The sequence below is a fragment of the Cygnus olor genome, chromosome 1 (assembly GCF_009769625.2).
Source record: "Cygnus olor isolate bCygOlo1 chromosome 1, bCygOlo1.pri.v2, whole genome shotgun sequence".
In the NCBI taxonomy this organism is placed as follows: Eukaryota; Metazoa; Chordata; class Aves; order Anseriformes; family Anatidae; genus Cygnus; species Cygnus olor.
Genome location: NC_049169.1, coordinates 34166468 through 34180887, shown reverse-complemented (window position 1 = coordinate 34180887; position 14420 = coordinate 34166468). Strand labels below are relative to the sequence as shown.

Below are 14420 nucleotides of genomic sequence, written 5' to 3'. Positions count from 1 at the left end.
AGGAGCCGCTGAGGTCCCTTGGTTTGCTGAGTCCAGAGCAGAGCAGGCTGAGGGGAGGCCTCATGGCAGCCTGCAGCTCCCTCACGAGGGGAGCAGAGGGGCAGGCGCTGAGCTCTGCTCCCTGGGGACAGCGACAGGATCTGAGGGAACCCCATGGAGCTGGGACAGGGGAGGGTCAGGCTGGGTGTTAGGGAAAGGTTCTGCACCCAGAGGGTGGTCAGGCACTGGGACAGGCTGCCCAGGACAGTGGTCACGGCACCGAGCCTGCTGGCGTTCAAGAAACATTTGGACAACACTCTCAGACATACGGCCTGATTTTTGGGTGGTCCTGTGCAGAGCCAGGAGTTGGACTCAATGATCTTTGTGGGCCCCTTCCAGCTCAGGATATTCTATGATTTTATGAACTCTGTGCTGAGGCTACTCTTATGTGACTGAATAGAAGCTGTACTTACCAGGTTCATAATCAAGAAAATATATGTGGAGCAGTGTCCTTGCTCATTTAAAATCAAAGCAGAGATAAACTGTCTTTTTTTTTCTTTTTTTTTTTTTTTTTTTTTTCCTGAGATGAAGCAAATTTAAGTATGTACTTGAATTTATTTTATTTTGGGTGGAGGGGGGCAGGAGGGATGATGACATTGGCAGTTTCCTTAAAAAAATAATAATAATTGCAAATACAGATTTTCATTTTTTCTACAGAGAAGTTTGATAAACTTTTAACACACATTTTGCCCAAGGCTAAGACAGTCTTCATTGCTTATGTAAGGGAGAGAACGGAGACCTACTGGACCTGTCTACAGATATCTAGAGTCTCTCCAGCACCTTATGACTCTTCACTCTGTGGAAGCTGCTGGCTTTGGATAACACATTTAAGAGATGGAAAGCAAAAGGTGAGGGAGCCCATCTGCTAGCCACAGGAACTTCCCGTGCTATCCCCATGTATTTCCCGTTGGAGATCCAAGCAAGAGTTAGCACCTGCTGCAAAGCTTGAGGCACAAATAGCTTCCCCCCTGTCCTACCTGGCTGTAGCTGAGAGCTGCTGGGGGCCTTGGCTTGTGGCAGCCAGCTTGGGTGGTCACACTGCAGGGACTGCACTGGGCACATTAAAGAACAGGCTCTAAACTGAACCCTAGCTTTCCTCATGTCTGTGAATCCAAGAATCACAAAATACCCACCTACATTTAGGGAGGAACAAAGCACAGCCTTCTGTTGTTACTGAAATTTAACAAAATTATTCCAGAAATAACCTTACACCTCCACAGGCTACGTGATTCCCAGAAAGTGCCATCATTCACTGAACTGAAACACCTGATTTATTATACACAGGTGTGAGCTAATTATTACATATTTATTACTTATTATTTTACTATGTGTTTATTTTGGAGAGGCAATAGACTTTCAGTAATTAGGCATGCACCCATTATGAAGCCCTATTTTAAGCTGCTTTATACCTTTGACTTGCCTTAGCTTGAAATTTACCACATTTATTCTGTAGGCAATGGGGAAAGGGTCTTGTTTAGTTTGAAAAATGACTATGACCTACTGTTTCAGTTACTGGATTTCAATTCAGAAACAGCAAAGTTATTTTTCTTGCATATTTCATTAAAAAGGTGAAGGGTATGTTTGATGGAGGAATTACATCTATTTTGTTTGACTTTGACAAGTTCCTTATGAAATTGCTGTCTCTAAAGCACATGGGCCTTAGTCCTGCCATGAGTTCCAGCTTTTCACTAGTCTGATCAGTCTGAACATCCACAAAAACTGAGCGAGTAAAGCAAACAGGTGTCTACCTAATCACAATTCATCCTCCAGATTCAGGAGTTTATGATCTGTTTTCCATTTTTCCCATGCATCATCCTCTGTCAGATCAATAGCATATTTGGTCATGAGACAAGGAAATAAACTACCTTCAGTTTGAATTGAAAAAATTTAAGTTCCTTACTGGTACCTATTGTTGCATTTAAACAGTTTTGTGTGGTGTGTGTGGTTTTTTTTTTTTTTTTTTTAATAATAGATTCTATTACCAAAAGCGCCCTCTTTTCTCATTATTTAAACACAAATCTGTGTCCCCCTAAACAAGGTCCTCCCCTTTTAGTGGTAGAACGGAGGAAAGTAAACCATGCAACGGTAGGTTCCCACCACTGCAACCAGGGATAGGATTGCTTTTTGTAACAATAGTATTTTCCCTCAATAATTCTTGCTTCCCTTTAAACCTATGAGGGTCAAGCCCTTGTAGTCCTCAAGTACAATTGTTTTAATCATGCTTCCCTCTCTTCAGCAAGTAAGTGGTTTTCACTCAATTTTGCTCTATTCCTTATGGAGAAAAAAAAAAGTTTCTTAAAAAATTTAACACTTTTATAAATTCTAACAGAGAAAATCATTCTATTGTTGTTGGAATTTCTCTGGGTTCAATTTCCTCATTCTATTTGCTTTAAATATTTTATAGTTGCAACTACACCGTTACATAGTTTATAGTTATAAAAAAATTATTTAAAGCGGAAATAACTTCTAAAGAGACAAAACAAATTGTTAAATTACATTTTTTAATACAATAAACAGCTTTAGACTTCACATCGAGTCTCTCCTTTGTTTAGCTAACATCTTTAACATCTTTGTGACCTCTTTCAGCTGATGCCCAAAAGGTGCAAACTTTTCAGCAGACTAAAGACTTTTTCGGGTGAAGCAAAGCTGTCAGCTATGGGCTGACAAAGTAATTACCAAAGGGCTTTCTATAAGGATTAGAACCCTTTAATATGCTGATTAATCAGCTTTTAAATAATGAATACCCTTGAGTAAGCCTTTCCAAGTAAATGAAATGTCTTTACTTGCTGGTATATGATAATGCTATTTGAAAAATCAATAGTGATTAATACCTGAAATGAATTAAGTGTACAAATATAATTATTTTCAGAAAGGAAAAAGTGTTTAGTAACATATTTACTGTTTATCTGTACTGCCTGGCTGATGCTTTATTCAGGGGATTTCTTTTTCTTCCAGGAGTAGGCAACAAGCATCCCGCTGACTTCAAGCCCTGCCAGGTAGCTGATCGTCTCAGACTCCATCCACAGTTATTCTACACATCGTGAGGGCTGCTTTGTGTTTGCACTTGGATCCTCTTAACTCCACCAGCTCAATAATGGACCTAAACAACTAGTTATTGAGGGCATTCAGCATCTCAAATTACTTGGCACTTTGAGAAAGTAAGTGATAATAGTCCTGCTCTTTCGAGCTCTAATTAGTGCTATGCATTGTAAATGGCTTCTGAAAGCTACTTATGATCTCCCAGGCAAAGGTAACCTCAAAAAGCAAATAAATAGCAGATGATTATTTTTTTAAAGACCAGTTATAATTATTATTCAATGTAATGTAGGAATATTCCACCGCTTCTTTACAAGGAAACATAATCACTTGTAAAGACTTCTAAACTTTTAAGTAGCAGGCCACTCCCACCCACATCTTTGCAAGTATTTACCAAGAGGAAAATGTCAAATGTTCTGGGTGAACCAGGACTGAGTCTTTTGTCTGTGCTTCCTGGTAAGCTCAGAAATATACTTACTTGATCTTTCACTTTTACACCTACTTTTGTGTTAACTTTCCTGCCTTCCAATTATTCTCCTTTACTGCAATCTACATTTCAGGGTACAATTCTCTATTTATATCGATTTGGCTATTTAGATTAATTTTCTTCTGAAAACAAACCCAAAGCTCTTATGTCTGCCTTTGGAATTAAAACATCATTCACACGTCTAAAATTAAGTATGTGCATAACTGTTTGCAGAACAGAGCCTGAAATTACCTCTCGTCTCTGTTTCTAATATCTCCAGGCTGCGTTTATTATTTGCTGTCCTCTAATTTTTGTCCATTCTTTGAGATCACCAATGAGAACAATAAATGTAAGCCTTGACATCCTACAGGACATTTCTCTCTGGTGTCTCCAGTCCCTTTGTTGTTCTTTTCTGAAGTTTCCAGCTGCTGTGACAGATCAATTACAAAACAAAACAAAAATCAGATTTCATGGCACATATGTATTGACTGTTCTACTTTGTTCCCAGAATGGACCAAATACAGAACAATTCACCGAATCCATGGCAGCAGTAGGACTGTTTTTAAAGTCACTGCTAGATACGGTATCACTGTACTGTTAACTATGGGACACAACAGCATCATTCTCACTAGCTCCCTTACCTACAAACTTGGACTTTATATAAACATTCTTTTAGAATAAAATTTATAAAAGCTGACGGTTTAGCAACCTTGGGGAGAAACGTCAGCCTCTTTAAAGCCAGGTAATAAAACTCCCATTAGTTTCAGTGTTATACCCCTTATTTAAAGCTCGTTTGATCTGTGTGTGGCAATAACATATTTCAAGTTTAGCATCAAAAAGACTGAAAATTCAGTTGTGTAACGATTTAGTGAGTTTAAAAGAGTGAAGCAAAGGCTCCTTCTTTGGGAACTTCTAACGCCCCAGCAGAGATGGTGTTTCTATCAGTCACAGAAACCTGTGGGATGCAGCAGGATTTTCAGGTTTTCCTGCCAGGCTGTTGAGCCTGAGGCTGCTATAGAGTCTCAGCTGAAGGCTGCACTACCTGTGCTGGGAACTGACTGTGCTCCTTCTTCTAACAAAAACACACGCAGCGTATGAAGTTAAATATGTGTGATCACGTGTGCAGAAAGTTAAAGTACATATAAAACATATTTGTATATGTATATAAATGTGTGTTATATATGAATTTACAGCTATAATATACAAACGGGGGTCTGAGCTTTTATCTGCATATAATTCAAGTCAAGAAAGTAGGATTAAAAATGTGCATTAGAGAACTGTAGCATACATGCAAACTTTGTGGCTTAGACAAGCTTCTGCAACACTAGAAATGGAAGAAGAACTTACAGTACAAGTACTGATGTACATTGTCTGGACTCTTTTCAACTATTTTGCAGTTTTTGAGCCCCTATACATTTTTTGCTGGCAATATGAATGCCTATCAGGTTTATGAAAATGAGCTTGTTTTTCTTGTAATTCTGGTTCCATGATCAGTAATACCCGACCTCTGCATTTCTGGAGTAAATGGAAGTGCACAGTGGAACCAGATCAGGTGTGACCATGTAATTGTGTTCTGCAAAACTGGACAATACACTGTTTAATGCTATCTTTAAGATTTTATGCTAGATTTGTGTGAGCTATGGATAGATCAGATGTGATCCAGCACTAAGTTAAACCAATGAATGCTATCTTTAAGATTTTATGCTAGATTTGTGTGAGCTATGGATAGATCAGATGTGATCCAGCACTAACTTAAACCAATGGAGGGGGACAATATCTGAGCCAGCACATTTTCAAGGGCAATGATACTCATTGAAAGAAATTGAATGCATTTAAGAAGCAGATTGAGCTTTGTAGCTTAAAAGGACTATGCTGTTTCTAATCTCAGACTCAGTGCCCAAAACCTGGATTTACCACCATAATAAATCAGATTCTTCAGGCCACAGTTGATTTGATATGCTGTTTTCAGCAGTAACAACAGCCTAAGGTACACCCAGGACCCCTTGCCACTGGCTCCCTGTTCCATATCACAGCGCCTGGCACTTTTTGTGGCGCCACATGACAAGCTACATGAATGAACAGAGCCAGGTTAAAAATAACTTCAGAAAAAAAAAAAAAAAGGCAATATCTGGCTTCCTGCAAGGCAACACAGGCAGCTGTGCTCACACCGTGGAAAGGGTGGCAGGGGCAGGTCTGAGCAGGCAGTGGCGCTGAATGGGAAAATGTGCAGCCACAACTGCTTGAGAAAATGGTTATGAGGAACTGCTCACAGCGATACTCTGTTTGCACAGCATTCCCCCATCCTCCCAACTTGAAAAGTTGTCCATGGATATAGAAAAGTCCTCTGGTGTATCAGATGTGCAATTTGCTGAAGAAGAGGTGCTGGAGACAGCTTCAGACTTCCCATGCTTACTGAACAGCTGCAGCTATGATCATTTTCCTGTCAACTGTAGTCAGGTCTATTCCGCCAGAAATCTGCATGCTTAGATCCTAGTTCATGAAAGAGTTCTGGTAAGGAGGCATGCTCACCATCCATCCCAACAGGCTTTCAGTTTTGTATCCAAGACTCATTCTTAAATACATGCTCAAATCCTTTTCTGAATCAGGGCTTTTTACAATAGTCTGGAAGTCAGACAGCTCTGGAGATCAGTGTGTGCCATTAAATAATGACAGCAAAAAAGGTTTTTTTGCATTTGCAAAGTAGTCAGTAATGGCTTCTTTGGTAGAATTATTCATTTGTGTGAGCTTCTCTAACGCATTTTAAAATTAAGTAGATATATATAATTCATTTTTAAAAAATCTGTTTAAGAAAGTAAATTAGAGAATGAAGTATTTGAAAAGCATTGCAGTAAGTTTAAGAGACATAAAATGCAAAAAAAAGTCAGACAGCTATACTTAAAAAATAAAAAAAAAATCCTACCACTTAATCTTTAACTGTTGCCCTTTTTTAAAATAACAACATACATTCAAAAGCTGTGCAAGAGATTATGTGTTTAGTCTTAACTCTGAATACCCTTTTTGTTGATTGCATTTTAACAAAATTTATGGTTTATTTTTTATGACACGTAGCCATATATATGGGTAAAAAGCATACATTTATAATTTAAGAGATTAATTTATATACGAGCTGAAATATACACAAGACTAAGTTTCTTGGCTAGATCTCTTTTGATACTATTTTAAAGTTGTATTATTTTACTAATAATATGCAAGTCCAAGGGTTTAACATTGCCTCAGGAGAATTAGTCTCTGAGGAACACATTGCTCACAGCTGCAGTGAAATATCCATCATTGAAAATTTCAGCACTTCTAATTCCATCTCAGTGACATCAGTCGGATAACTGAAATATTACTCACATGTGGTATTCAGGGAGTGTGTGTATGAAATTATCAAAATTCTAGGAAAGTAATTTTGTGTTTATCCTTAGCAGTCGTTTTCTAAAAACAAAAAATCAGAATGAAAAATAATAGTGCAGTGGATTTTTTACATTATGATTAAAATAAGATGTAATTTTCCCTATGTTTAAAATGATCAGCAAGCCTCTTCCTGTTTACTTTAGTTTCTAGCTTTTGTTTCACAAAAATGGGAAAATTGTACTGTAGAATTAACTTAGCCAAGCTTAAGAAGACATTTTTTGATTTATAAATCATTGAAAGGATAACTCAATTATAGAGTATCTGCAATTCAATGAAAGCCAAAGCCATGGTTTCTTCAACACTGTTGCCTGATTTATGCCCAGCCTGATCAGATGTTAGTATCGCTTTGATTTTGACATGGCACACGTTGGCAAAGGCACCTAAAAACCTGTACTGTGTCCTCTTTTCCAGTTAGGATGTGGTAGGATGCTGTTGTTTTTTCTCTGTAAGGATGCTTTTTCTACTGCTCAGGTCAGGTACAGTCCAAAAAGAACAGTCCAGTAAGACACTGACCTATTTGGCTTGTAACACTGCTAAAGTATTGCACCCTTTTAGGCTATTTAGTTCTTCTCCATAGCCAGCAACAGCCATAGATGACAAAACTGCACAGACAGTCCCTGAACCAGAAGTTTCTTGTCTGGCAATGACAGCACATAACCAGAAAAGGACTTTGAGATTCAACATGTGCAACTCTCCGCACTCCTAAATATTTCCTTTGATAGATCAGAGAGTACAAAGAGGCCTAGGAAAGGGAACAGTGAGTGAGAGGAGCTGTCTAGGCTGCAGACCTAGGATGGAAAACAACAAAGGCAAAATTCACAACAGAAAACATTTATGTAAATGTTTGGTAACTGTTCTCTTCGCTTGCCCTGGAAGAAAATCCACCTGAGAATGTCACAGAGGGCCTAAGCCAAGAGAAGTGCCATGGCCATTAGTCAGTGCAGTGCACCTAGGATTGGAAAGCTGACAGCTAGCATGGCTATTTGGAAGGTATCATCTGCATTTCAGAAGATTCTCAAACCATGTTGCCCTAATGTGAGAGATGTCAAAGAGATCATAGAAAGTTTTGCTTGTGTAAGATTCATAAAAGGTGTCAGAGTGATGAAAATGGTATCCTTTGCAGTTTCTCCCCATTTAATACTAAGAAGATCAACACAAAGAGAGTTTTGCAGATGGTTGTTCACCAATCTGGCCAGCTGGTGCACAGTGCTGGTGTTTTCTGCAGCTCCTGCTGGGCTCTAGCTGGCGCCTGGCCCGTGCAGATCAGCACGCAGTATTTGCTGCTGTCTGATCCAGCCTGCTCTTTGATGCTCTAGCTCACAAAGCCAGACTTTATTGGTAAACATGGCTATTGCAAGTAACTGCTTGAGCATCTGAGTAAGTGGTGCAATGTCTGCTTGGCCTACTTCTTACCAGGTCAATGCTTGCTTATTTTGCTTTATACAGTAATTGGAAAGCAATAGGCAGCAGACAGCAGAAAGGGGGGAGCAAGGCCAGATGACACACAGTCTACTATAACTCACCAGCTTCCCAATGATAGCAATGGGATAGCTGTGCAAAATCTCAAGTGCTACTTGCTGTGCTGCAACACTGGGTATTCATTTTTTGAGAGTTATAAACTGTGTCCCCCTGAGCCTGTTATCAGCTTTCTGTAGCCCTCTCCAGCCCACTCCTTTCCTCCCCTCCCCTTATATCTAACCCCAAATGGGATATGATACTTCACCTCAGCCCTCACCAGCCCAACTATCATTATTTAGTTCCCTCACATAGAAAACTCCAACTGATATATCCTAAATGCCTTCTGTGATGTTTCATCGTTGACACATACTTGTTTAGTTTGTGATACGCTACTAGATCCTTTTCACAGGGTCCCCATTTTGTATTTTGTTGATGCTTCTCTTAAGTATAGCACTGCCCCCTAGTTTTACTAAATCTCACTTGATTTAATGTTAATAAATCCTTAATAGAACTTGTTACATCAGTAGACAACAAGCAAACTATTATATGGGTATAAAAAAAATTGAAAACTACACCAATTCATATTTGTGAGAAATTTTGCTTGTTACTATTATAACGACACTTAAGATACCTACAATTTAAAAGGTTTAAGAGATATATATACATAGCAGTCTATTTAGCTATTTAATTTTTATGTGTAAATGCATACAGTGGGAATCATCTAAAAATACACGATCTAATCTCAGTTAGTCATAAGGCTCTTTCCACTCAGTGGAGAGGGAGAGAAACCTCCAGAGGCTGATTCATTCAAAATGCCTTGATTGCTCATTTTAGAAAGGTAGTAATCACTCTCTGGAGGTGTCTTCCTCTATCCGCTGACTACAGAAGGAGCCAAGACAACTGCTTTAGAATAGATACCAAACTTCTAAATTGCTAAAATTACACAAGATGAATCCCAGCTGCAGCTCATTCCCTCTGGAACAGTCAATTAAACCTAAATTCTTCAAAGATTTAGGCCTTAAGTCCCACTGATTTCACACTGTGAAATTCTTATAGCCACTGACTTCAATGAGAATCACACACCTAAACACAGTGCATACTTAATTTTGGAGGCCTCAGAACACTGACAAAAACCGCACCAAATCTGCCCACGATGATTTAAACAAATACTGCCTTCAAACATCCACACTTCTCCTCTGGCAGACGTTTCCATCCCCGCTGCAGAAGGGAACGCGTTAGTGCTTCAGCTGCAGTAACCCACCCACTGCAAGGAGGGGAGGAGGGAAGAACTGGAGGTGGTTGTATCTTGGAGAGCCACAGCTACATTTGACTGAATGTGTCTTTCAGATTCCCCTTTTGGCCACTTCTTGATCTTTCTTACCACAAAACGTTTATTTATTTTAAAAGATTATTAAAAAAAAACCAACGTACTAAAACAACTAGTAGAACAGACCTGGCAGGTGTTTTACTACAGTAGCACTATCCTGAAATTACTTCTACTTATTTTTATTCAAATTGACGGCATCTCAACTTGAGTGCTCCTTAATGACATAAAACTAACTCTTCTTTTTTCCTCTTTGAAGTCACATCATTGTAGATGTTGATTGTTTAATTGTCCTTCCAATCATGCACTTAACTTCCCACTTAGCCCCATGCAGGACATGACTTGAAGACATTAACAATCGTCACTAATGTGGATTGCCTTAGGATGTTTAAGTTTATTTGTAATGGAGGCAAACAGTGTTTGGATGAATTCTATAAATGTTGAACATTTTCTGCCTTAGGCAAAGTTTTCAGTAAGAGTTCATACGGTTTTTCTGGTTGTAATCAGTACATTCAAATTATGCATAATTTGGTTTTCATGGTTTCAGTGTTGGATCACATAAAATCAAGTTTAATTACTACCAAAAATAAATTCCTTTATGCACCTTGGGATATTCACTGTGGACTTATGATGCACTAGTAGGAGATTCACAATTGCTAGGAAATTATTTAAGAACAGTGTATTGCTTTTCCGCAAATGCAAGTGAAACTGCAGTGGTTAATCAGAGGAATTGAAATAAATGCTCATAAAGTTTTAATGCTATTATTAACTAAAAGTAATATCAATTCCTATACCAAATTGGCAGACGAAAAGGAGGGTGGGAAACCTCTGTATTTAGAAACATTTCCATGAAAAATATCACATGATGTGGGGTGAGATTCTTGTTTATATACACAAAGGGAAAAAGGGAAAAAGGTCTTCTGCTCCAACAGGGGAGGGACTCTTCGTGGGACTCTCCAGCAACTTCCAGACAGGTGCCTGAGGCAAAACCTTCTATTGCCTATTGCAAGCTATTTCATGTACGCAAGCAGTCTTCACAAAAAAAAAAAAAAAATTCTGCATTCTGCTCTACTTTTTTTTCTTTTTTTTCAAAGCAGTACGATCTCAACAGTAAATCTCTCCCTCCAGCTGTGGGCTTAGAAAAAGTTTTACTAGCCTTACGATTTCATTTATTTTTTTAAAATGGGTTAAGTAGGGGGAACCTGCAATAGAGAGTAGTGATTGTCTGAGGATGAATTCTTACTTCCTTCTCCCAAATAGTCAGTCATAAACATCTTCAGCTAGAAATAAAATGTCACTAGGAAGATTTAGGAATGAATAGACAGGATGTTAATTCTGCCAGTACTCCTGCAGGGGCATTTATGGATAGGAAGGTGGATAGATGGGCCACTGATTTCTATCTCACTTTATCTGAACTGAGATGTGTCAAAGCATAAGTAATGTTCTGTTTTGCTTCTGCTTCTTGCTGCTGAATACTACCTAACTCACTTTATTTACCCATGAAAAGTAGAAAATCTGAAACAAATAGTAGACACAGTTTTGGATTACCTGGTAATCAAGGAGTACACAAAGACACTATGATGTATTAATGGACACAATCATTTAGTGGATGTAACCATTCACTCCTTTTGACCTTCTGACATAAATTCTGCAAATTTAACTGCACATAACTAAATAGAACTATATGTAATTGTCTCTTGAAGTGGCTTGACTCCTTTGAAAACTGACTAAACAAACTGAATTTAGATTAACCAAATTGTTAAAGTTCCTAGTACTAGTAAAAGACATTCTAACTTTAAGACATAACAGAAAATGTATAGGATCTTAGTTTGGTTTTACTTTCAGTCATCTGCTAAACCAGCCTGATTTGAGGCAGACTTCTTCCAGAGGTAGGTTACTTGAAAGCAGTGCTTATTTTCAATGTGTTAATGATATGTAAAAAAAATCATACTTAGCTTATGGGTGTGTCTTTTGCCTGAAGTTAATGCATCTTTTAAACAACGCATGTTTGGACTTGAATCTGTAAATGCTCGTTTATCTGATTTAAAATAATCAAGGAAAGAAAAAGACACCATTAGTCTCATCCCGTAACACCCATAACATCCCAATGAACGGTCTACAGTTCACTGTACTTCCTTTCCTCCACTCCCAACTCACTCAGGCTACCACGCTGGTAGTCTTGTGGAGAAAACAAATCTCATTAGCCAAACAGAGAGCTTGAGGGTCTAGTTTTACAAGATTTTTTCTCTGCAGCCATGCTTCCCCTTTTTCAGCATTGTCCCCTCAGGCTGACCTATATTCTGGCTGCCAGGGAGAGGGCCTGTCTTTGCCTAAACAACCATCACCACTGATAAGCTTCCATGTACAGTTACATGGAAAACTGGAAGAAGGAATTATTCCAGCTCAGAATGAAAAGTGGTGGAGGTGGGAGACTGTTTTTGTTTTTGATGGGTTTGTAGCCAAATCATTCTCTTCGTCATGTTGACTTTGCAGTTACACTAATGCCAATGACAAACAAGGGTCGCTAGGAAGCCTTGTTACACGCAGAGGTAACAGGGTGAGGGAATGTGAGACCTTTCATTTTGATAGAAGATTACTTAGGGCAGATATAGTCCAGCCAAACCCATGAAGAAGACATATGGGAAGTCTCCCATTAGTATTTGCTTACATACAATCATGGTGCACTCTCAACCTAAAACTAATGATGAAGAGACCCCTGGGTTTGGGGGCTGCCAGTCCTTGCAGCGTTCATATCAGTTGTAGAATTGGTCCCTGAGATTTCTGGAGAGAACAAATCTCCCTGTGGGAAGAAAGACTTCCTCTCATGGGCTCTGAAGGCATACAGGCATTTCAGAATTCATAATATAATCAGTTTTAAAATGCTTTTCTGACTATTCAGAGAAAAGAAGCTGCAAAGACAAATGGGTTAATTTTCTGAATTGATCTACCTTTCTTAATTTAAAACAGCTTCATATATTACTAACACTAAATATGCATTAGGTTGTGTGTTATAAGGGCACAGTATTCCATGAATGCATGAATGGTTTTCAAAATAACAAAACAGTTCTTGCCCTTTTGAGTATTTTCACTTTTTCCCCTGCTTTTTCTCAGATTTTTTCTTGTTCCATACTTCACATATATACCAGATATATTATTCACTGCTATCATAAACTAAGTACAGAATGCTTTGCTTGTATTTTTTCTTACCCTTGTATGTTAAAACTGACAGTTTAATGGCCCTGTTGCCACTTACCAGTGAATCACTGCCCTTGCCAACACTCAAGATAAGACAAGCTCGCTTTTCCCAAGTAAGAGGCACTTTGCTGTGTACTCCGGGAACTGTAGTACAGAGCTTGGTTACTTTAAATCAATTTTAATTTTAGTAAGGTGTGCAATAATTCTCTGGTGCAACATAAGGATCATCATCTTGAATTTTGATTACTCTGCAGAACTAGCAAATACAGCCTATTTTGCCTAAGCAATGAATGCAACACGTTCAAGTGTCTCCTGTATAATGGTGTGAGACAACTGCACAGCTAGAACAAATGCTAGCACTTTTGAAACAGAAGATTGCTAATGATGTATAGTTTTGAAAATCTGAATTTGGCACTGTACACTTTTTTCCTACTGGATATGGAACAGCTCACTGTTTCACAGGCTTTGTTAATCTAATGTCAACCTAATGGCTTTGAAGGGAAGAAAAAGGCTGCAAAAAGAATGAATAATTATGGCATGCCAATGTTCCCAAGATAGTTTTCATTTGCGAGAAATAAATTAGAGTAACTTGCAAATATACACTAGTTTTTATCCTGTGTTTCATTTGTTTGCTTGTTTGCTTTTACGTGTAGAAAAATGTTTATTTCTGCAGTGTTTGTTTGCTTTTCTGCAGTGATTTCCTTAAGGACCACCAGTGGTCAACTGATCAGATGCTGAGAAAATACCACATTGCTCTGTAAACCCTGTGCACCTGAAATAGCTGCGTTGACAGCGGCACGTGAGTGTTCTTATGGCATGTCTGCTTGGTTTGCAAATTTGGGATTTGTGATTTAAAATAAAATGTAGTTTCGTTTCTGTAATGTAACCTGTTCCCTGGGATACATATGGGAACAATAAAAAAGTTTCAGCCTTACGTATCTCAGTAATGGAGGTAAGGATCTCTCAGTGCTGCAGGACACGAGTGCCCAGGCCATCCCCCATCTCTTAGGTGAAATGTACATATGTAAAGGTGGGACACAAAGTGCTGGGTCCATGCAGTTTGATGCTCTGCTGCTGCTGAGCAGGGGCATGTGACGTCTCCAATAACTGCATCCACTACAGGGTCCGGGCTTCCATATGGAACTTGAACAATAGGTATTTACTTAAATTACACAGATTACCTCAGAGATGTGGAATCTGTACGCCCTGCCTACTTCCCTGAACCTCTGGAGCTGGGATCCTGTGGGGAACATAATGGGCTTAATTACTGTGTCTGGACTAGCCGCGCAGGACCCGGAAGGCAGGAGTTAACCTCACCTCACCTTTTACATGCCAGTGACCCCAGCCTTGGCTGGGAACCTGCCTGGGCCTCCGGAGCAGCTCCGGGACCGCTCCGACCGGCGCTAAGCGGGCTCGCTGGGAATCCCGGGAGCAGCACGGCCTCGCCGCGCTCCCCCTCAGGCCCCGGGGCCCGCCGTGCTGCCA

The 14420-nt window shown here is 39.2% G+C and overlaps 1 protein-coding gene and 1 long non-coding RNA gene across 2 annotated transcripts in view; one reads left to right on the top strand and one right to left on the bottom strand.

Annotated features, from left to right (window-relative positions):
* The first annotated feature begins 2600 nt into the window (after nt 1–2600).
* Nucleotides 2601–14420, top strand: part of LRIG3 (leucine rich repeats and immunoglobulin like domains 3) — a 55754-nt gene continuing 43934 nt past the window's right edge. The window contains exons 1-2 of the mRNA XM_040552021.1: nt 2601–3197; nt 13630–13734. The gene's annotated coding sequence lies outside the window, so the exon portion shown is untranslated. The remainder of the gene's footprint in view (nt 3198–13629; nt 13735–14420) is intronic.
* On the bottom strand, nt 5229–14411 carry LOC121067470. The gene is made up of 5 exons (XR_005818306.1): nt 14258–14411; nt 14117–14175; nt 12409–12540; nt 11692–11778; nt 5229–6031 (listed from the first exon to the last, which is right to left on the bottom strand). It is a non-coding gene; the product is annotated as an uncharacterized LOC121067470 (long non-coding RNA).